At 57.6% G+C, this 20,722-nt stretch overlaps 1 long non-coding RNA gene across 1 annotated transcript in view; it reads left to right on the top strand.

Moving 5' to 3' along the window:
• LOC127487350 (uncharacterized) overlaps positions 1–20,722 on the top strand; it is a 1,183,652-nt gene that overhangs the window by 251,967 nt on the left and 910,963 nt on the right. The gene's annotated exons all lie outside the window — the stretch shown is intronic.

Here is a 20,722-nt window from a genome sequence, read left to right as displayed (position 1 = left end):
AGGGGGCGGAGGGGACGCCTGGAGGTTTCTGTTTACGTGCTAATCACAGACAGGCAGGGGCAGCCTCCCCCTCCCGCCTGGGCGCCCCCGCCCCCGCCCCCGCCCCCGCCCCCAGCCTCGCCTCCTCTCCTTACCTTGCCCCCTCCCCCCCCACCCCTGCCTCTACTGGCGGGTTTCCCCCGGCCCCATCCCTGCACCCCCACTTTACATCATGGAGGGAGGGGCCCGGCTCCCTTTTTATGAGCTCGTGATCTCTGGGCTTGGGTTGGCCTCTGCCCTGCCCCACGTGTGGACAGTTCGTACAGCCTTAACACGGGTGGGGGGGGACCCTGCCTTGGTGGCGCAGGGCTCCTTTGGTCAACTCCGCTTTCTGACCTGGCTCAGGGACAGAGCACGGGAGGAGGGCCGGCCGGCAGGGCACCCAGAGCTGGGACCTGGAGAGGATGTCTCTTTCCCACGCCTCGGCCATGTCCACCTGCGCCCAGAGCAGTGAAGGAGCCAGGAGGACGCAGCCCCCCAAGAGCAGACACTGGCAGCTGTCGCCCCTGAGGCACACGTGAAGGGCACGTTGACAAAACCATAGAGAACCGGACCTGGGCATCTCCAGCCGGCCAGGGCGCACCTCGCACGTGGCCTGGGAGGCGGGGGGGGGGGGGGGGGGCGCCGAGTACACCCTGAGAGCCGGGCTTGGCCCCCAAGCCGGGCTTGGCCCCCGGCGGCAGCGTAGGAGTTTTGTCTGCGGGGGCTGTTGGTGCAATGGCCGGACGCCACTTGGGACCCCACAGCCCGTCACCGAAGTGCCCGGGTTCAAGGCCCCCCTCTGCTTCCTGCTAATGCACACCCTGGGAGGCAGCAGGCGATGGCCCCGAGTCCCTGCCACCCATGTGGGAGACCCAGACTGAGTTCTGGGCTCCTGGCGTTGGCCCAGCCCCAGCTGTTGCGGGCATCTGGGAGATGAACCAGCACCAGAAGATGTCTCTGGGCGACTCCCTCTTACTGCTCTTTCTCTCTGGCGCTCTGCCTTTCAAATGCATAATAAACGAGTTTTAAGAAAATCTTAGAAGGAGCTGTAACTATGACAACAGGCAGGACTTCCAGGCCACGTCACTGAGTCTGAAGAGGTCAAATCGATGCCTCTGGACGCATCCCGAAGGCGGACGGTTGCCGCGGGAACGTCCTGATCTGGATGCCACCCGATCTGTGACGGCACCTCCGGAGAACAGGCTGGGGCGGTGCCCTCACCTGCAATGAAGCCGTCCACGACCTGTGTCCCCGCCAGCTCCCGGTGTTAGGGACATGAACACCTGCACAGGGAGAAAAGTGCGTGGGAACGTTTGCCCCTTTGCACGCAGCCACAGGACTGTGCAAGCGTCAGGTCTGCAATAGGGATGAACTCAGAAATTCTGCCATCGCCTCCCGCGTGCGGCTGAGCCCCTGAGCCAGCACTGACCGGTCACGGAGTGGCCCAGCTGCCGTGGGTGGGGCGAGGTCTCGTGGAAATGAGGACCACAGGTGCGAGTCCCCCAGGAGAGGACTGCAAAGCGACGGCTTGTTTCCGGCAGCGCTGTCACCTGCCCCAGCCTAGGACACGTGACAGTTACCGGGAAGCGTTTTCAAGGAACCCGTGGAGTCAGCCCGGGTGCCGGTTTCCGCCTTCCCACCCCTGGGCGACGCTGGGTCCCTGGCGAGGCACAGTTCTTCTGCGTGACGCCTGCGGCTTTGGGAAGGAGGCTGGGGGAGGCTGTGCAGAGAAGACCAATGACTCGTCCACAGTGGCTTGGCAGCCCGGCACGTGGGGCCCCGGGGCCCGGCCCTCAGGCAACACTGGGCCTCTGGGCGGTGCGGGGTGCCAGGTGCGGCTCCCGCAGGGTGCTGCCCACACCAGCCGGCTGGGCACTCAGTGCCACTCCCCTGCCGGAGAATCACTTGGCTCCCGCGCCAGCTCTCTCGGTCCCATTAGGCAGAAAAGAAGCCTCAGCTGGTGCCGGGCTGTCTTCCACGCCTCTCCAGCTCGGGCCAATCTGCCTGTGTCACAGAGGCAGCGCCAGCCCCACGGCCGCTCGCTGCCAGCAGCATCTGTCTGGCACTGCGCTGGGCCAGTGAGCGTGGCTTTCCAGGGACGCTTTCCCAGGCCCACTTTTGAAAAGTTTCAGAGGGAGACCACCAGCTGCGGAGACAGCTAAGAGAAGTCCTAAGAAATCACAGAGTTTAACGAACAAAGTCCTTAGTTGGGACAAATGCAAGCGAAGACACCCACGGGACATCAGCGCAGGGCACACAGGGACTTTCTGCTCTTTTTGCAACTTTTCTGTATGTCTAAAATAATTCTCAAATTAAAAACTTATTTAAATGTCTTTAATGGGCCAAAAAGAAAGTCCATTAAAATAGTTATTGGGGCTGGCGCTGTGGCAGAGTGGGTAAAGCCACCACCTGCAGTGCCGGCATCCCATATGGGTGCCAGTTAGAGTCCCGGCTGCTCCACTTCCGATCCAGCTCTCTGCTGTGGCCTGGGAAAGCAGTAGAAGATGACCCAAGTGCTTGGGCCCCTGCACTGCGTGGGAGACCTGGAAGAAGCTTCTGGCTCCTGGCTTTGGATTGGCGCAGTTCTGGCCATTGTGGACATTTAGAGAGTGAACCAGCGGATGGAAGACCTCTCTCTCTCTCTCTCTCTCCCTGCCCTGCCTCTCTGTAACTCTGCCTTTCAAATATATAAATAAATCTTTTAAAAATATATTTATTTATTCAAAGTGCTGAGTGACAGAGAGACAGAGACAGAAACGGGGGGAGAGAGAGAGAGAGAGAGAGAGAGAGAGAGAGATCTTCCATACTCTAGTTTACTCCCAAAATGTCTGCAACAGCCAGGGCTGGGTCAGGCCAAGGCCAGGTCTCCCACGTGGGTGGCAGGGACCCCAGGACTTGGGCCGTCACCTGCCCCCCGAGGTGCATTAGCAGGGAGCTCCTGGATAATATCCGCGTGGAGAGAAGTAGAGAGAGGAGCAAACGCGGCAGCAATGCTAACATCTGGGAAGCCTGGGTGAGCAGGAATCTGGACTCTGCTTTGTTTTGCTTTTTTCACAGTTCTTTCAACTTTCCCACAGGTTTGAAACTTGTTAAAATAAAGTCTGGAGAGGGGAAGCGAATCAACTTAAACAGGAATCTTGTGTACACAAAAGCCCAGGAGGCAAATGAAGGTTGTCCAGGAGGGCCCGAGTTGCTGGCATTTGGGGACACGAGGGCAGTCACAGCTGATGCCCCCTCCAAATGACCGTCCAAGTCCCTGAGCCCCCACACCCATGCCCGGTGTCCCCCAGAGGAGCCGCATCACGTGGGGCAGAAAGCACCTGCTGGCTACCCCGATGGCCACGGGCCAGAGGGGCTCAGGAGAGGGAGTGCACCCCCTCCACACGCCGCAGCGCCTCTCACATCGTCATGCAATTGCCACATCTCCGTCCCTGTCCCCTCCAGCATCCCTGTGATGTCAGCGGGCAGGGACTGCATCCCTGATGCCAGGACGAGGAGGAAACGTGGGAGACAGACCATAAACACAGCCTCCAAGGCCAAGAGCTGCGAGCGGGGGTGGGGCAGCCGGCAGTCGGCTGGGAGCAGGGCCTTCGGGGCCTGGAAGGCTGAGGGTGCTGAGAATACGGAACCACCACTGGGGCTTTCTTTCCTCTTTTAACTTTTTATTAATTTTTTATTTTACTGAGAGAGAGAGAGAGATCTGCCTCCCACTGGCTCCCTCCCCAAATGCCCACAACAGCCGGGGCTGGGCCAAGCTGGAGTCAGGAGCCAGGAACTCCATGTGGGTCTCCCATGTGGGTGGCCGGAGCCCAAGAGCCTGAGCCCGCACCTGCCACTCCCAGGCTGTGCGTTAGCCGGAAGCTGCCATCAGCCGCTGAGCTGGCGCTCCCAGCAGCACCTCGTCCAAGCAGCATGGTCTTAACTGCTGCTGCGAACGCCTGCCCCAAGTCCCCGGGGCTTTCTGCGTTGCAAGTCTGATTGCAGCAAGTGCAGGTCTGGCCTGGCCCTGGGAGGCCACGCTGCAGCCCTGCGCCCCATGAAGGCTTGGAGTTCTCCTTCCTCTCTGCTCACCTCTATGAACGCCTTAACCCTTAACCTGCTGGAACCCAACAAAGACATCTCAAGCGTCCAGAGCTTTCTCCAAGCCTCCCTCTGGGCAGGGTGCCCCTCTCTCTCACCATGACAGCACTAGCTAAGCACACAGGCTCTGGAGTCCTACCCTGGCTTCTCTGCTTCCAAACTGGGGTGACCTTGAGCAAGTAACTTGACCTCTGTGGGCCGCCATTTCCTCATCTGTAAAATGGGTATAAAACTAGTGCCTCCTTGCACCGGGTGAGCGGTGGGGGAAGTGACGACCTGCTACTCCGTGGGCAGACTGTAGACCCACAGGTGGGGTGCCTTCTGGGAGCCTGTGAGGGCGGCGCCCTCGGAGCCAGACTCCATTTTATCAAGCTCCCTAACTGATCTGAAGCCCTGAGACCCACGTGGCGAGTCGGGGCGGCCATCCCGCAGCACCGCCTGCTTTCCCGCCCCTGCCCCCCGCGTGTGGATCCTCGGGCCGGAGCAGAGCAGCAGCCTGACAAGGACAAGCGGCCCTCTGGCTAATTCACAGGGAAAAGCCCGCCTGGAACCCAGGTGGCCTCCCTCGCACTGAACACTCCTGGGCTCGTCACTCTGCGATGGCCCAGCACCCTGCAGACACCAGGGACAAAGTCTGGGGTGGCAAAGGGGTCTCTCGTGCCAGGTGGGAGCCGGGACAGGGCGCCCCACGGGGGAGCTATCTCCCAGCCCATGCTGCCATGTGCCATCCGCCTTTCTCCAAACCCAGGGGCCCCGGTATGGACCCCGTCCCCCTCCAGCAGGGTCAGGTTGCTGGAATCTTCCCAGAGATAAGACCCCCAGGCATCGTTCCCAGGCGCCTCCTCGGCTCTCATCTTGAGCCTCATTCCAGGCGCTCCTGAGCCCCCATGACAAACGGCCGAGCCATCAGATAGCAGCCAGGCCACCGTGGGGACCATAAACCTGTGTCCTTCCATCTGCAGCCTTATCAGCTGGGGGATCAGGAAAAGCCAAGCCCCTACGCCCAGGGGGGAGCCCCAGGCACCCGGCACACTGCCTCCGGGCCGCCCCAGGCTCAGAGGTTTGCAGGAACCCAATGCGGAGCCTGGGGACCGTCACTTCCTCCCGACGCAGCGTGGGGAGCGAGCTTCGCATTCCCAGAATGACTGAGGGATTCCACAGCTCCCCTGGAGTTCAGGCCGCCCGCTCTCTGTTTGTGCTTTTGGGACCCGGGCCCCTGACGCACCCCGTACAACTTGATTGATGAGAGCACTCGGCCCCGTCCCCGAGCGCACCTCTCTTTGCCGCAGATGCCCAATAAACTCTTCAAATATGCACGGCCTCCGACGGACCCTGATGCTGGGGGCGCGCCTGGGCCCCGTCTTCAAAGCAGCTCGGTCGGTCGGCTCAGCAGTGTACGTGTTGCTGGCAACAACAGACTCAAGGGCACATTTTATTTGGGTTGGCCGCTTTCGGCCTGGCTGGAATCTGCTCGGGGCGGGGGGCAAGACAAACTCTGCATGTGTTTAGATTTGCAATCGACATCCAAAGCGCTAATGCCTGGTAATAGGGCTCCAAGGGGCAGGGCACGGCCGGCCGTGCAGATCTTGCTTTGGTGCGTGTGCTGGAAGAGCGAAGCCGAGCCTTGGTGACGACGCCTTCTCTCCTCCCCAGAGAAACAGCTGAGGCAGGAGCGGTACCTTGCCCACCTGGCCTCCGGGCAAACGCTCCGAGCCGGCTCTTTCCTTAGCTGTCTCGTGGCTGTGCCTGCTTGGAACACAGACCCCGTACTCACGGGGCACGGCAGGTGCCGGGCGCTGCTCAGCACGACTGGCAGGAGCCACCTCCCTCCATCCCCACACCCTCCTGGGCACGGAGGTCCCTGGTTTTGTGAGAGGAAACCAAGGCTCGGGGAGACAGGCCACTTTCCCAGCATCCCCTGGCTCGTCGGAGCTAGGAGTCTCGCTCCGAAAGTCTGGCTCTCGAATCGATGCTCTCAGCCCCAGAGTACTTTTCTAGCACGCGCTACAGCAGAATCAGCTGGCATGCGTCACTACCTCGACGTTTTACTGCGGTCCAGTTGGAAGAGAAGCGAGGCTCGTGGCACGCAGACAATGACATCATGGGTCACCAGCGCAGGCACGGCCCCCTCTCCTCCAATTAAACCAAACAGAATCTGGAGAACAGATCCCGCCTGCTCTCTGCCTTCTCCGCTTCCCCCGCCAGGCCCAGACAGGACGCTGAGTGCAGAGGGGAGACTCGGGGCCCCAGAGCACTCTCCATCAGTGAAGGTTCTAGAACAGGGCATTGTGTGGGAGCTCAGTGCACTGGGGGCCGTCCTGCGGGATGGTTCGTTGCGCAGCGGCTGAAGCTGATCGCCGCAGCTGCAGCCGAGGTCCTCTACTGAGAGCACAGCTGGGAGAGAAGTCCCCTGTGGCCCAGCTCCACTCCAGCTCCACACGGCTGCGTCCTTGGTTCACTTCTGAGGGGCCTGGCTGCCCCCGGGCTCTGCTCTCTTTCGCTCCATCAGTGTGGATCTCACTCTCTCGGAAAGGACAGCCACCCTCAGCACCGGCCAGCGTGTGCCCAGGTGGCTGGGGACGCGCACAGCCGGGCAAGAAGGGAAAGACAGCGATGCTGCTCCTGACCCTGGCCAGCAAAGCCCCGGGGCAGCCCCGGCCATCAGGGGCGGAGCTTCCCAGATGTCCAGGTGGCCGACTCTGACGTCACACGGCTGGATGTTAATCCCAGGTCTGTGTGAAATAAAGGTGCCCACGGGGCCAACTCACAGCTACAGACTTTTCTTTAAAGATTCACCGATTTCTGTGAAAGGCAGAGTTAGAGACAGACAGAGCTTCCATCTCCTGGTTCACTTCCCAGATGGCCACAACAGCGGTGGGGCTGGGCCAGGCAAATGCCAGGAGCCCGGAACTCCATCTGGGTCCCACGTGGGTGGGAGGGGCCCGAGCACCTGGGCCATCCTGCACTGCTTTCCCAGGTGCATTGGCAAGGAGCTGGGACTTGGGGAGTGAAGCAGCCGATGGAACCAGCCACGGCACAGCGCCGGCCCCCGGCTTCCTGAGTTAGAGACCTACTCTTCATGAGCCAGAAAGTGTCCCCTCGTCTCCCGCTGTTCTGCGTTACCAGCTCCTACCCCTGGAATCTGGATAATGAGTGTCCTGGGGGAGAAATGGCGTGTGTTGCTTGGGAAATGTTATCTACCGCAGTTTAGGACATGATGGATTCCTGACCCTTCTGCGGAGGGAGGCAGAGTGGACGCCCATCACTCAGGGTGACGACAGCTGCCAGACATCAGACACAAAACAGGACTTCTTCCTGCCACTCAGACTCCCGGCTTTGCTCAGAGCAGTGGACACGCCACAAACAACGGCTGTTTGTTGAGTTCTTCTCTGGCTCTGTTTGGATTCCATTGTCGAGATAGAATCGTTTCTCTTATGTGATGCATTTTTTTTTTCAAATGTACTTGAACCTTTACCTTATGGTTTTAGCAGCCGTGGAAAAAGTCTTAGAGTAGACAGAGAAATTTTGAAAGGACATGGATAGCGCAGGAGGGGATACAGGGTGGAGTCACCAAACCTTAAGATCCATTGCAAACGAACCTATCGGGGACAGCCAGGCTCCAGAAGGTGCAGGGAACGGCCTGGAGCCAGCAGTTTGTCCCCAGGAGTGACCCAACGGCTCAGGAGGCTGTTGGTGGACAGGGGTTACAGCCCTAAGAACACAGAATCGCTGTGCGCAGGCAGGCCCTCGGTCTCCCCACCCCTCTCCGCGGCGGCGCTGCCTTTCCCAGCTAGCTGGAGGGGGGACCACTGCACGCCCAGAGAATCACTGTGGCACAGTGGGGAGGCCGCTGTTGGCACTGCGGTGGCATCCCAAACCAGAGGGCCAGCCCCAGCCTAGGAGCCCGGGAAGGCGCCAAAGGATGGCGCGAGTGCTTGGGCCCCTGCTCCCCACGTGGGAGACCCGGATGGAGCTCCCGGCTCCTGGTTCCAGCCTGGCCCAGCCTGGCTGTTGCAGACATTTGGGGAGTGAACCAGCGGATGGAAGACCTCTGTTTCTCTGCCTTACAAATAAAATGAAAATAAATAATTGTTTGTATTTTTTTTTACTAAGTAGAAGGAATAGAGTGTAAAGTGGCAATGAAAAGGATAGTATAGAAGTATACGTGTATAGAAATATAGTTGGTTTATTATCCTTATCCAGTGTTAACCACAGAACCCAACTGTACAGCTGTATTTGGATTTTTATAAACAAGATTTACTTTCTTTACTTACTTACTTTAAAGGCATAGCAACAGAGAGTGGGAAACACAAAGAGAAACACAGAGAGAGAGAGCACGCTCCTGCCTGCTAGTTCCCTCCCAAATGGCCACAATAGCCGGAGCTAGGCCAGGCCGAAGCCAGGAGCCGGGAGCCGGGAGCCGGGAGCCGGGAGCCGGTAGCCGGGAGCCAGGAGCCAGGAGCGCCCCTGCTCTGAGCAAAGCCAGGAGTCTGAGGGTCTATGCGTGCAGGGCCAAGCACCTGGGCATCTTCTGCTGACCTCCCAGGCACGTTAGTTAGCAGGAAGCTGGATGAGCAGCAGAACAGCCGGGACTTGACTTGTGGGATGCCGGTGTCGCAAGCAGCGGCTTAACCTGCCGCGCCACAGCCCGGCCCGAGCCCTGCCCACGTGGGACTGGCAGGGCAGGCGGTTTGTTTACAGCAGCATCAGCACAGACACGTGAGGAATGCGTTGCAACACTGTGTCACCAGGTGTAACCCTGTGAGGCCTCCTGGTATACGCGGCCATGGCCGACACGAGGGTCCTTCCCCCGCCTGTGACTGGGAAGTGGGGACGCCACTTCCTCCAGCTGTGGCACAGAAAGAGCGTATGGGTCAGATGAGACCAGGCCAGAGAGAGGCCAGAAGCCACAGCAGCAGGAGCCTCTGGCTGCCGTTCTGTTCCCCTTGGAGGGACCAAGTCTGGAAAGCCACACCACTGGTATATGGATCACAGAGAATATTACCCAGCCTCGAAAAACCACACAACCCTGTCGTTTGCAGAAACATGGATGGAACCGAAGGACAGCATGATCAGAGAAATGAGCCAGGCACACAAGGACAAACACATCCTGATCTCGTGCACACATAAAGCTACGAAGGTGGTGGAGGGGCCGGCACTGTGGCCGAGTGGGTAAGGCCGCCTCCTGCAGTGCTGGCATCCCACATGGGCTCCGGTTCGAATCCCAGCTGCTCCACTTCTGATCCAGCTCTCTGCTGTGGCCTGAGAAAGCAGTGGAAGATGGCTGAAGTGCTTGGGCCCCTGCACTGCGTGGGAGACCTGGAAGAAGCTTCTGGCTCCTGGCTTTGGATTGGCGCAGCTCCGGCCATTGTGGACATTTAGGGAGTGAACCAGCGGATGGAAGACCTCTCTCTCTCTCTCTCTCTCTCTCTCTCTGCCTCTCTGTAACTCTACCTTTCAAATAAATAAATAAATCTTTAAAAAAAAAAAGTGATCACTAGCGGCTGGCTTGGTGGGGGAGGGGTGGAGAGAGTAGCAAAGCAGACAGGAGCGGTGGGAAGGCGGGAGAGTGAGCGGTGGCCTTTACATTCATTACCTGTCTGATAAAGAACCTCACCAAAGAGTTCAAAAGTTCCCAACAGAAGGAAATGATAGAGGCTTCCAGTCTGGGAAATGCTCATCACCCTGATTTGATCATTACACATTGTGTATGCATATCCAGTCATAGACAATACCCCCTAAATATCCATAATTAGGGGCCTGCGCTGCGGCACAGCAGCACCGGTATCCCGTACGGGCGCCTGTTCAAGTCCCGGCTGCTCCACTTCCCATCCAGCTCCCTGCTAACGCACCTGGGAAAGCAGTGGAGGACGGCCCAAGGACGTGGGCCCCTGCCACTCACGTGGGAGACCTGGAGGAAGCTCCCAGCTCTTGGCTTTGACTCTGGCCACTGCGGCCATTTGGGGAGTAAGCCTGGGGATGGAAAACCTCTCTCTCTGTCTCTCTCTGTCTCTGTCTCTGTCTCTGTCTCTCCTCTCTCTCACTCTGCCTCTCAAGTAGATAAATAAATCTTTTTAAAAAGATTAATTTTTCTTATTTGAGTAGTAAATGTATTTGGTCGCTATGGGAGCTGTGCCATACAGTGACAGGAGGGCCCGTCGTCAGATGTTTTAAGTCAGGCAGCTCCGTGGAAACCAAGCGAGAAGGAGGGGGTTCCAGAGAGACTTCTGGTCCCGGGTGAGCAGAGAGCGGTGACGCCAGCGACAGAAGTGGATTACGTGGGAGATAAAGAAAGAAGACAAAGGGAGATCTTCAGGAGGGAGTGGAGGGTGGGGAGTGTCTGTGGAATGTTGGTTTGTGGCCACTTCTTGTCCTCAAATAACCTCTGAACGTGGGAGCCACTCTCGTTCTCCATCACTTGTCTCACCAACTGCAGCCCTGAAAATTAGAAAAGCAAGGCTGACCTCGGTGAGGTCCGAGGGCACGGAGCACGCTCGCCCCATCGAAGCTCCTCCTAGCGCTGGCCAGCTCAGACACTGCCCTCTGTCGGGCTCCTCTCCTGCAGCCTGGGACGACAGGGAGGGAGACAGGCTTCCCGCCTTCGCCAGACACCCACTTCCAGAAGTTTGCAGGACACGCGATCCAACAGCAACTTGATTTTGGTGCAGACATTTTCTGAGATCTGTGCATTTTTTTTTGAATACACATTTTCCATGCAATTTTAAAGACTTTTCCTTTGCATGGATTTCAAACTCTGGCACGAAAATAAATGTATCTGTAAGTTGCATTTTCCAGGAGCTTCTGGAAGCTCCTCCCATTAGTGTCCTCTCATCCTCCCACTGCTCTGTGAGATGGTAACTCTGTGTTTTTCAGGAGAGGCCAGCTGAGCCGCAGAAGCTGAGACTCACAGCCCAGGTCCCAGCGACAGGGCAAAGACGGAAATTCGAGTCGGCTCCTCCGAACCTGTGCCTCACTCACCGTAGCCAGCTGCACCGCGGACGGCAAGGTGACTGGCAAGGCACATAAGGCACCATTTTTAGAGATTCATTCATTCATTCATTCATTTATCTGAAAGACAGAGTGACCGGGAGAGAAGGGGAGAGAGACCTCCATCTGCTGTTTCACTCCCCAAATGTCCACAATAGCCAGGACTGGGCCAGGCCAAACCAGGAGTCCAGAATTCCGTCTGGGTCTCCCGCATGGGCAGTAGGGGCCCAAGCACTCAGCCACCGTCTGCTGCCTTTTCAGGCACCCTTGCAGGGAGCGCGATTGCCAGCTGAGCAGCGGGGGTTTGAACCAGTTTTCCCATCTGGGACGCTGGCCATGCCAAAGTGCTGGCCCCGGAAGACACAGTTCTAAGGATGGAGGTGCAGGGGTAGGCCCGAGGCTCATCCCACGCTGCGTGCCGAGTGCCAGGTTTGAGTCCTGCTGTGCAACTGCCGATCCAGCTCCCCGCCGAGGTGCGCCCTGAAGGCAGCAGGTAGCAGCGAGTCAAGCACCTGGGCCCCTGCCACGCACATGAGAAACCAGGGGGATTCTGGGTTCCTGCTTGGGCCTGGCCCAGCCCTGGTTATGGCAGGCATTTGGAGAGGGAACCAGCAGACGGAAGATTCCTCTCTCTCTCTCTCTCTCTCTCCCCTTCCCTCTCTCCCCTCCTCCTGTCACTCTGCCTTTCAAATAAGTAAAATTAATCTTAAAAAATAAACAAGTGAAATCTGGTTGTGATCGGTGCTACCTTTCAGGATGATCCTGGCAATACATGCGAAATTTGGAATGTTCACGCCCACTGGCTGCTTGGAGCTTGGCCTAGAGAAATGCGCACAGGACACACGCACAGGGTGTTCCCTGTGACACTGTGTGCAACAGTGACCCAAAGCTGACCATCACAAGAGCGCCTACACAACGACACACCCAGACTTTGGAAAGCTATGCAGCCAGGAAGGAGGAGGAGGAAGGCATGTGGGTGGGGCAGTGCAGGCATCACATGACACAGCGCTGAGGGTGACGAGCAAGATTGACCAAGAAATTATGCATGGGGCTGGCGCCACGGATAGTGGGCTAAGCCTCTGCCTGCAGCGCCTGGCCCAGTCCTGGCTATCTTGGACATTTGGGGGGGTAAACAATAGATGAAGATCTCTCTTTTTCTCTCTCTACCTCTCTCTCTGTTGCTCTTTCAAGTAGATGACAAAAGATAAACATTTAAAGAAAGTACATAGCTGGGGCTGGCACTGTGGTGTAGCAGGTAAAGCCACCACCTGCAGTGCTGGCATCCTATATGGGCGCCGGTTCAAGCCCCAGCTGCTCCACTTCTGATCCAGCTCTCTGCTATGGCCTGGGAAAGCAGTAGAAGATGGCCCAAGTCCTTGGGCCCCTGCACCCGCATGGGAGACCCAGAAGAAGCTCCTGGCTCCTGGCTTCGGATTGGCACAGCTCCGGCTGTTGCGGTCAATTGGGGAGTGAACCAGCAGATGGAAGACCTCTCTCTCTCTCTCTCTCTCCCTCTAACTCTGCCTTTCAAATAACTAAATAAATATTTTTTAAAAATATTTATTTATTTATTTATTTATTTGGAAGGGAGAGGTACACAGAGAGAGGAGAGGCAGAGAGAGAAAGAGAGAGAGGTATCTTCCATCCGCTGGTTCATTCCCCAGATGGCCGCAACAGCCGGAGCCAGGAACTTCTTCCGGTCTCCCGCGCGGGTGCAGGGGCCCAAGGACTTGGTCCATCTTCCTCTGCTTTCCCAGGCCATAGCAGAGAGCTGGATCAGAAGTGGAGCAGCTGAGGCTTGACCCAGTGCCCATATGGGATGCAGACGCTGCAGGCGGCGGCTTTACCCGCTACGCCACAGCGCCCGTCTCTGTCTTTCTTGTTTTAATCGTACATAGCTACGGTTCATGTATTCAGTGAGTGATGATCAAATCAGGTGAGTTAGAATTTCCATCTCCTTAACCATCTTTCTGATTTTTAATTAACACTGAAAACTGCACAAATCTGTGAGGTGCTGTGAGACGGATCAGTGAATTAGGTTCGGTACATACAATCCTCCTCATGGTCATTACCCTGCTTTTGGAGCTTTGAGCTCCTCCCCTGTAGTTATTCATAAAATATGAACAGGGTATTGGGGCTGGCGCTGTGGCATAGTGAGTAAAGCTGCTGCCTGAGTCGCCAGCATCCCAGATGAGCACCAGTTCAAGTCCCGGCTGCTCCACTTCCGATCCAGCTCCCTGCTAATGCACCCGGGAAAGCAGCGGGAGGTGGCCCACGTGCTCCGGCCCCTGCACCCATGTGCGAGATGCTGCAGGAGCTTCAGGCCCCTGGCTTTGGCCTGGCCCAGAACCAGTCATTGCAGCCACTTGGCAGGTGAACCAGCGGACAGAAGACCTCTCTCTCTCTCTCTCTCTTTCTCTGTAACTCTGCCTTTCAAATAAATAAATAAATCTTTTTAAAGAGAAAAGAAAGAAATGGTATGGACAGGGACCACATGCAAATAAAAAGCAATATGTATTGCTCCTGATCAAAACTCTCAGGCGAGTAGGCCAAGATAAAGCCCCCTTCCCACCCGGAGCACACAGGGGACACAGCCCACCGCGACATCCCCCGGACATGCCCCAGGGACTGCTGGGTAAGCAGAGGCTGGCTCCAGCAGGAACCAAGGGGAGGCCAGCACTCGGCCGAGGCACAGACACCTGAGCAAACCTCCCCAGTGCAGAAGGTTGCAGACACACCCTGCTCCGTTTTGACAATTCCCAAGGCACTTTCCAGAAACATCTTTATCCTTAAAGACACGCGGCTTCCCCTCAATGCCCCTGCAAGGCTCTGCAGCAGAGGGCAGAGTCAGGGCGGATCCGGCTGCTCTGCTTCCTCTGTGTGTCTCTCCGCAAACTTGTATGCTATGGTGTGTTTAAGATTCGTTTATCTATTTAAAACAGTTAGAGAGAAGACACGGAGAGAGACCGATCTTCCATCCACTGGGTCACTCCCCAAAATGCCCACAGCAGCCAGGGCTGGGGCAGAGCCAGGGACCGAGAACTTGTGCCATCACCCCTACTTCCTTCCCCGGATACCGATCGCAGGAAGCCAGAGAGCCGGGACTGCAGCATTCACTCCAGTGCGGGACGCAGGTTTCCCAGGCGGCATCTGGCCCACAGCACCACATTCCCAGCCCTCGCCCGGGGCTGGCTCTCTTTCCAGCAGTAAGCATGGTTAGCCAAGGGTAAGGAGGAGAAACGCCCGGCTGGCCAGGTGAGCATCTCGGGAAAGACCCGAGCCCGGTCTGTCTTTCAGACTGCATGCAGGGTTTGTGGCTGTGGGGACGGACCACCGGGCCACCATTTCTCCCCCCGCACCCCCTGTGGGATGCAGCTGGGTGGAGGGCTTCCAACCTCATAAGGGACCTCTTGGCCCCCGTGGGGGAGGGCGCAGTTCTTTCAAATCCTAGTGGAAACCAAAAGGGGTTGTAGCCAATCACAGGTGGCCTTGGTGCAGCACGGGCCAGCAACAGGGCTGGTGGCGTTCTCCCAGCATCCCAGGTGGAGGCTGAGGCAGGGGGTGAGCCCCGGGCAGCCAGGCAGGCACAGGCGCCCCGGCTGGGCTCTGCACACCGCGCTTTCACGCCCACGATTTCCTCATTCTTGTTCTTGTCCATGTTTTCCAAGAGCACAGCGCCGTGGGCATCAACCTTGGCTGGCTCTGCTGTTGTCCCCAGGCCTCTGTCATCATTGGTGTCGTCTTGCATACACTTGGCATTGCTTTCAATTTTTAAAAGTACGTTCACTTCTTGGACATCTCCTGAGGGAGAAAAGGATTTCTCCACATGGTTCTACTCTCCCTTCCTGAATCGGGCCAAGGCACTGGATCTCCCTGAACAAAGTGGGGTTGCTGGTTTATTTGCATTTTGGAAACTCTTCTCCATCGTTAACTGCTCTCCCTCCTCCTTAAAAATAAAAAATCCCGTAAGGAATTCTGATCAGGCGCTGGGACCGTGGGGCAGGTCTCCCGGAGGGTACCCTGTTTCCAGCCTCGCAACCTCACCCTCGCCCGCCTCTGTCCCAAGGAAGGGCACGGACACTGCCGAGCCCTGCTCCACCCAAAGAGGAACAGAGGAACGGAGCACTGGACACCGCTCGGTGACGTCCTCCTCACCCTGGGAAACAGAGCCGGGACAGGGATCCGGGATCCAGCTCCTTAGGTCTGCAGAGCAGCCCTGCCGCTGACCGGCGTGAGGCTGGGCAAGCCACCTACACCCAAGTCCACCAGGCTTCACGAAGATGAAACAGGGCTTACCAGGGCCGGAGGGGTTTCCCGGGACGGTCAAGGCCAGCCCTGGGGAAGCTGCAGGTGCCCTGGACCAGCTGACCCCTTTAAGGTGAAGGAAGGGCACCTGTGTAACTTCTAGGGCCAGCCCCTGTGCTCGTGGATGCCATGGCCTCGGCTCGTCCTGTCTGCAGCTGCTCCAGCGCCGCCCGCGTCTTGCTGGGGGCTGCCACGCGTTCCTTCCCTCAACGCCCACTCGGCGGGGGCCTCAGTGCACTTTCGTTACTGCTACGTCACCGAAGTCCCCGCCGACGGATGCTTCCGGCCAAGCATGGGATGCGCACTAAGAGAAGAGACGGGCGCCAGGCAAGGAGCCTTCCAGCAAACCCCGTAGCCCTCACCCCTCTTCCTCGACAGCCAGGCAACACGTAGGTCAAAGGTTGAAATGGGGATGATAACAGCCCCTCGGGCCCTGGGTTGACCGCAGGCCAATTTCTTGCTATTTTAACCACTCCCCCTGTGTCTCTTAATGGCTGGAAAAATAAGAATTATAGTGAATTTTTGTGAGTTTAGTTATTGTTATTGGTTTGAAAGGCACACAACAGAGCTGCAGCTGCCGGTGACGCCGGGAGCCAGGGCCTCCACCCAGGCGGCAGCGACCCAAGTACCTGAGCCCTCATCTGCTGCCTCCCAGGGTGCCCAGGAGTAGCACCTGGATCACAAGTGGAACCTGACCCCAAGCAGCAGCTTAACGCACAGCACCCCGATGCCCAGCCAACAGCGACGATTTTCCGAGAGATGAGTACGCACTACGCCTCTGTCACACTCCTTACAAAACTCTCACTGCACCCTCACAACAAACCCTAGGAGCGGGCACTGTTAATTATTCCCATTTTGTAGATCAGAACACTGAGTCAGAAGCTAGCTCACTTCCTCTCGCGGCAGAACCAGGCCTGGAACCCAACCAAGGTGACCCCCAAGGCCCTGCTCTGAGCACCTGGCTACCATTCTCTGCTCCCTCTCCCTCTGCCCCACGTAAGCTTCCTCACCACCGCCCTGCCCTGAGACCAGCCTCCTGGCTTTGGGCCTCACCTCCATGCCTCCCCGCCTCTTCCAACCCTGGGCTGCTCCTCCAAGAACAGGAACATTGTATTTCACATCAAGTCGCTACTGAATGGAATGTCTGTGAAACGCACAGCCCGGTGGTAACAGCTCCCGGCATTGTTATCACACGATTAGAATTTCTCTCTGCTGTGGCCCGGGAGTGCAGTGGAGGATGGCCCAAGTGCTTGGGCCCTGCACCCCATGGGAGACCAGGAGAAGCACCTGGCTCCTGGCTTCGGATCAGTGCAGTGTGCCGGCCACGGCAGCCATTGGAGGGTGAACCAATGGCGAAAGGAAGACCTTTCTCTCTGTCTCTCTCTCTCACTGTCCACTCTGCCTGTCAAAAAAAAAAAAAAAAAAAAAAAAAAAGAAAAAAGAATTTCTCTGCCACTAGGATGTCCCATTTACAGGTTGATACACAGGAAACACACACTAGAGTCTTAACCCCCTCTGCCTGTGACTTCAACCTTAGTTGGAGGCCGGGATTCCGCAGATCTAATCACGTAAGATGGACGCATCGGGGTGGGCCCTAATCCAACCACTGGTGCCCTTACACAAACAGATACAGAGACAAAGATACACAGACACACAGGGAAAACACCGAGTGATGATAGCGGCAGAGACTGGAGTGATTCAGCGGCCAGCCAAGGAAGGAGGCAGGAGACAGGCCCAGGCCAGTCTGTCCCCCAGCCCCCCACCCCGTAGGACCACCAACACCTTGATTTCTGACCTCAGCCTCCAGCGCCATGAGAGGATGCACTTCTGTTGTCTAAGCCCCCAGCTGGTGGCACAGCTGGCCTGCGACCAGCGCCAAATAGAAACCGCTCTTCCAATTCGAACGTGGGTCTGTCCCCAGGCTACCGGCGTGCACTGGAGCCTCCCCCTGACCCTCGTGGCCCCCAGGGGAACAACCAAAGCTCTAGGCTACAGCGCCTTGTGTTGCTGAGCTGTGACGCCTGCCAGGTTAGGCAGATGCAATGCATTTTTGACTTGGGATTTTCAGCTACAAGTAGGCTTCTGGGACACAGGACCGGTGAAGGCTGTGGCATTCCCATCAGACTAACACAGTCCCTGATACAACCTAACCTGGATGTCCCAGGCCTCGGGTCCATGCGGGTGCAAGGGCCTCTTTTTATCTTTTTAAAAAAATTTTTTCTTTATTCGAAAAGCAGAGTGACAGAGAATAGGACAGAGAGAGAGAGAGAGATCTTGTTTTAGCTGGCTCACTCCCCAAATGGCCACAACAGCCAAGTCTAGACCAGGCTGAAGCAGGAAGTAGGAATTCCATCCCGGTCTCCTCAGATTCCTGGGCCACCTTCCGCTGCTGCCCCAGGTGCATGAGCAGGTGGCCACACTGGAAGCAGAGCAGCCAGGACTCCTCTGGGACTTCGGTGTCACAAGCATCTCCGATGGCCCCACAAGGGCCTCCTCCAGGCAGGCCTGCCCGCCAGCCCTCCGTCCTCGAGCCGACCCCGGAACACCAGTTTCTGATTCCCGCATCAGCCACCCAGAAATACCTGGGCGAGAGTTAAAATTACAGCCCCGGGACCCCACCTAATCCCCAGGAGTGGGACCACAGAAGGGGCCTGGAATCTGCATGGTTAATAAGCACCCACGGGGTCGGCGCTGTGGCGTAGCGGGTAAAGCTGCCACCTGCAGTGCCGGCATCCCATATGGGCGCTGGTTCGAGTCCTGGCTGCTCCACTTCTGATCCAGCTCTCTGCTATGGCTCCTAACAGAAAATCCAGAAGAGACCAAAGATCTCTGCAGTGACCTCCCTAATATGGCACAGCCTCTGCTCCCATGTCGTCCCCAAGGTTTTCTAACACCTTAGAATCCCTGCCTGACCTTGAACTTGACCTTCCTCTGTGCAAGCCTTTGTTCTTACCCACAACACCTCTTCATTTCCCCCCAGCCTTCCTGAAACATCACCACTGCCTCACTGCCTCCCAGGAAGCTGGTATCACGCACCAGAGCCAGCTTCAAAGCCAGGTGCCCGGATAAACGATGCAGGCGTCTTAACTGCTGGGCCACTGCCTGCTCCCCAGGGTTTCTTTCTTTTAAAAAACAATTTTACTGGGGACCGGAGCTGTGGCGTAGTGGGTAAAGCTGCCGCCTGCAGTGCCAGCATCCCACGTGGGTGCTGGTCCCAGCTGCTCCGCTTCCGATCCAGCTCTCTGCTATGGCCTGGGAAAACAGTAGAAGATGGCCCAAGTGCTTGGGTCCCTGCACCTGCGTGGGAGACCCGGAAGAAGCACTTGGCTTCGGATTGGCGCAGCCCCGGCCATTGCAGCCAACTGGGGAGTGAACCAGAGGATGGAAGACCTCTCTCCCTCTCTCCCCCTCTCTCTGTGTAACTCTGACTTTCAAATAAATAAATAAATCTTTAAAAATTTATGTATTTGAAAGTGTTACAGAGACACCTTACAACCACTGGCTCACTCCCACAGATGGTGGCACAGGCCAGGGCTGGGCCAGGCTGACACCAGGACCCAGGACCTTCATCCAGGGGTAGGTAGGCGGCAACCTTGGGCCGCCTCCCCCGGCATGGAATGCAGGGTTCTGGTGGCGTTTAATCTCCAGCTACACTTCTTTCTGTACTTGCAGTGATCTTTGGGGCGTCCCCCCCCCATGCTTGGAAAGGCCCGGTCCACCTACACACACCTTGCTGTACTTAAATTTCACCGCGGCAGCCCCTTCCCACGCAGGGCAGAACACCCCCGCCCCCTTCATTTCAGCCATGCACCCTCTTCCATCAGCTGCCGACGCCATTCGGTGTGAAAACCTCCAGCCTCTCCCACAGCACCAGAATTCCTGCCCACACTCACTGCGGCGCGAGGGGCGCGTCCCCGGCCATGTCCCCTGTGGGCCCACCCCCCAACTTCCCTACCCTGGCTCCCGGCTCCGTGGCCCCTGGAGCACGTCTCCTCCCCGGTGTAGCCCGGCCTCCGGAGGCCTCGCCCCTCGCCCCTCGCCTCACCAGCACTCGCTGCGCCCCCGCCCCGCGCCTGCCCTGCTCCGCGGTCTGGAATGCCCCTGCCCGCACACTCCCCCTCATTCCTCAGCACCGAAGCTTGTGGGCCTCCCCCGAGGCCTCAGCGTTCCCGCTCCGCCCCCAGCCGCAGAGCCCTGAGTAAGAGCTGAAAACAGCGTCATGCCCCCGCGCCCTGCACCGCGCCAGGCGCCGGGGCGCCCTGGGTTCAGCCCTCCGCCCACCAACGCGGGCCAGGGCGGCTGCTCTCTCACCTCCACCTGCCCCCAGGCCGGTGGCTGTTCTCACTCACAAACCATTTATTGTAATGAATTAAGGCAATTGTCCCTCCTTCGTGGAATCTCAGCTCCAAGAGGGCAAGGACTTTGTATTTTTTTTCCTAAAGATTTATTTATTTATTTGAAAGCCAGAGAGAGAGAGAGAGAGAGAGAGAGAGAGAGAGAGAGGAGAGAGAGAGAGGAGAGAGATGTCTTCATTTGCTGGCTCACTTCCCAAGTGGCCGCAATGGCCCGAGCTGGGCCTGCCTGCAGCCAGGAGCTTCTTCCGGGTCTCCCACGCGGGTGCAGGCCCAGCACTTGAGCCGTCCTCTGCTCATCAGCAGAGAGCTGAACCCGCAGTGTGGCAGCTGGGGCTCAAACTGGAAGCCGCGTGGGATGCCAGTGTCGCAGGTGGCCGTTTAAGCCGCTGTGCTACAACGCTGGCCCCAGACTTTGTATGTTTAAAAACATTTTATGTATTTGAGAGGCAAAGAGGCAGTCAGAGCTGCCTATTAGCTTGATCTCAAATGTTTGCAACAGCCCGGGCTGGGCCAGGCTGAGGCCAGGAGCCAAGAACTCCAACCGGGGCACCCACGTGAGTGGCAGGAGCCCGTGTACTTGCCCGCTGCCTCCCAGGGATGGTAATTCGCCAGAAGCTTGAATGGGGAGCAAAGCTGGGATTTGAACCCAGGTATTCCGATATGGGATGCGAGAGTCCCAACTCATGTTTTAACCACCCGGCCAAACGTGGGCCCTGGCTTTTGTCTTTTTAAATCAGTGTTTCCTTCACTGCCCGGCACATAACAGGCCCTCAGTGAACACAGTCAAGTCACAGGCAGTGGACAGGATTGCTCTCCTCAATTCCCACCCCAGGCAGGCACCATGCGGTCTGCAGCCCGAGATCCACAGGCCGCTGGGACCAGATGCCAGCTGCAGCGCCCCCTCTGGGACAGCTGCAGCTCTGTCCCGGGGGCCTGACTGCTCAGCCGGACTGGCGGCAAGCACTCTGCTGTGT

Source organism: Oryctolagus cuniculus, chromosome 11, assembly GCF_964237555.1.
Source record: "Oryctolagus cuniculus chromosome 11, mOryCun1.1, whole genome shotgun sequence".
Lineage (NCBI taxonomy): Eukaryota > Metazoa > Chordata > Mammalia > Lagomorpha > Leporidae > Oryctolagus > Oryctolagus cuniculus.
The sequence above is the reverse complement of the archived record's forward strand: the minus strand, read 5'-3'. Positions and strand labels throughout refer to the sequence as shown.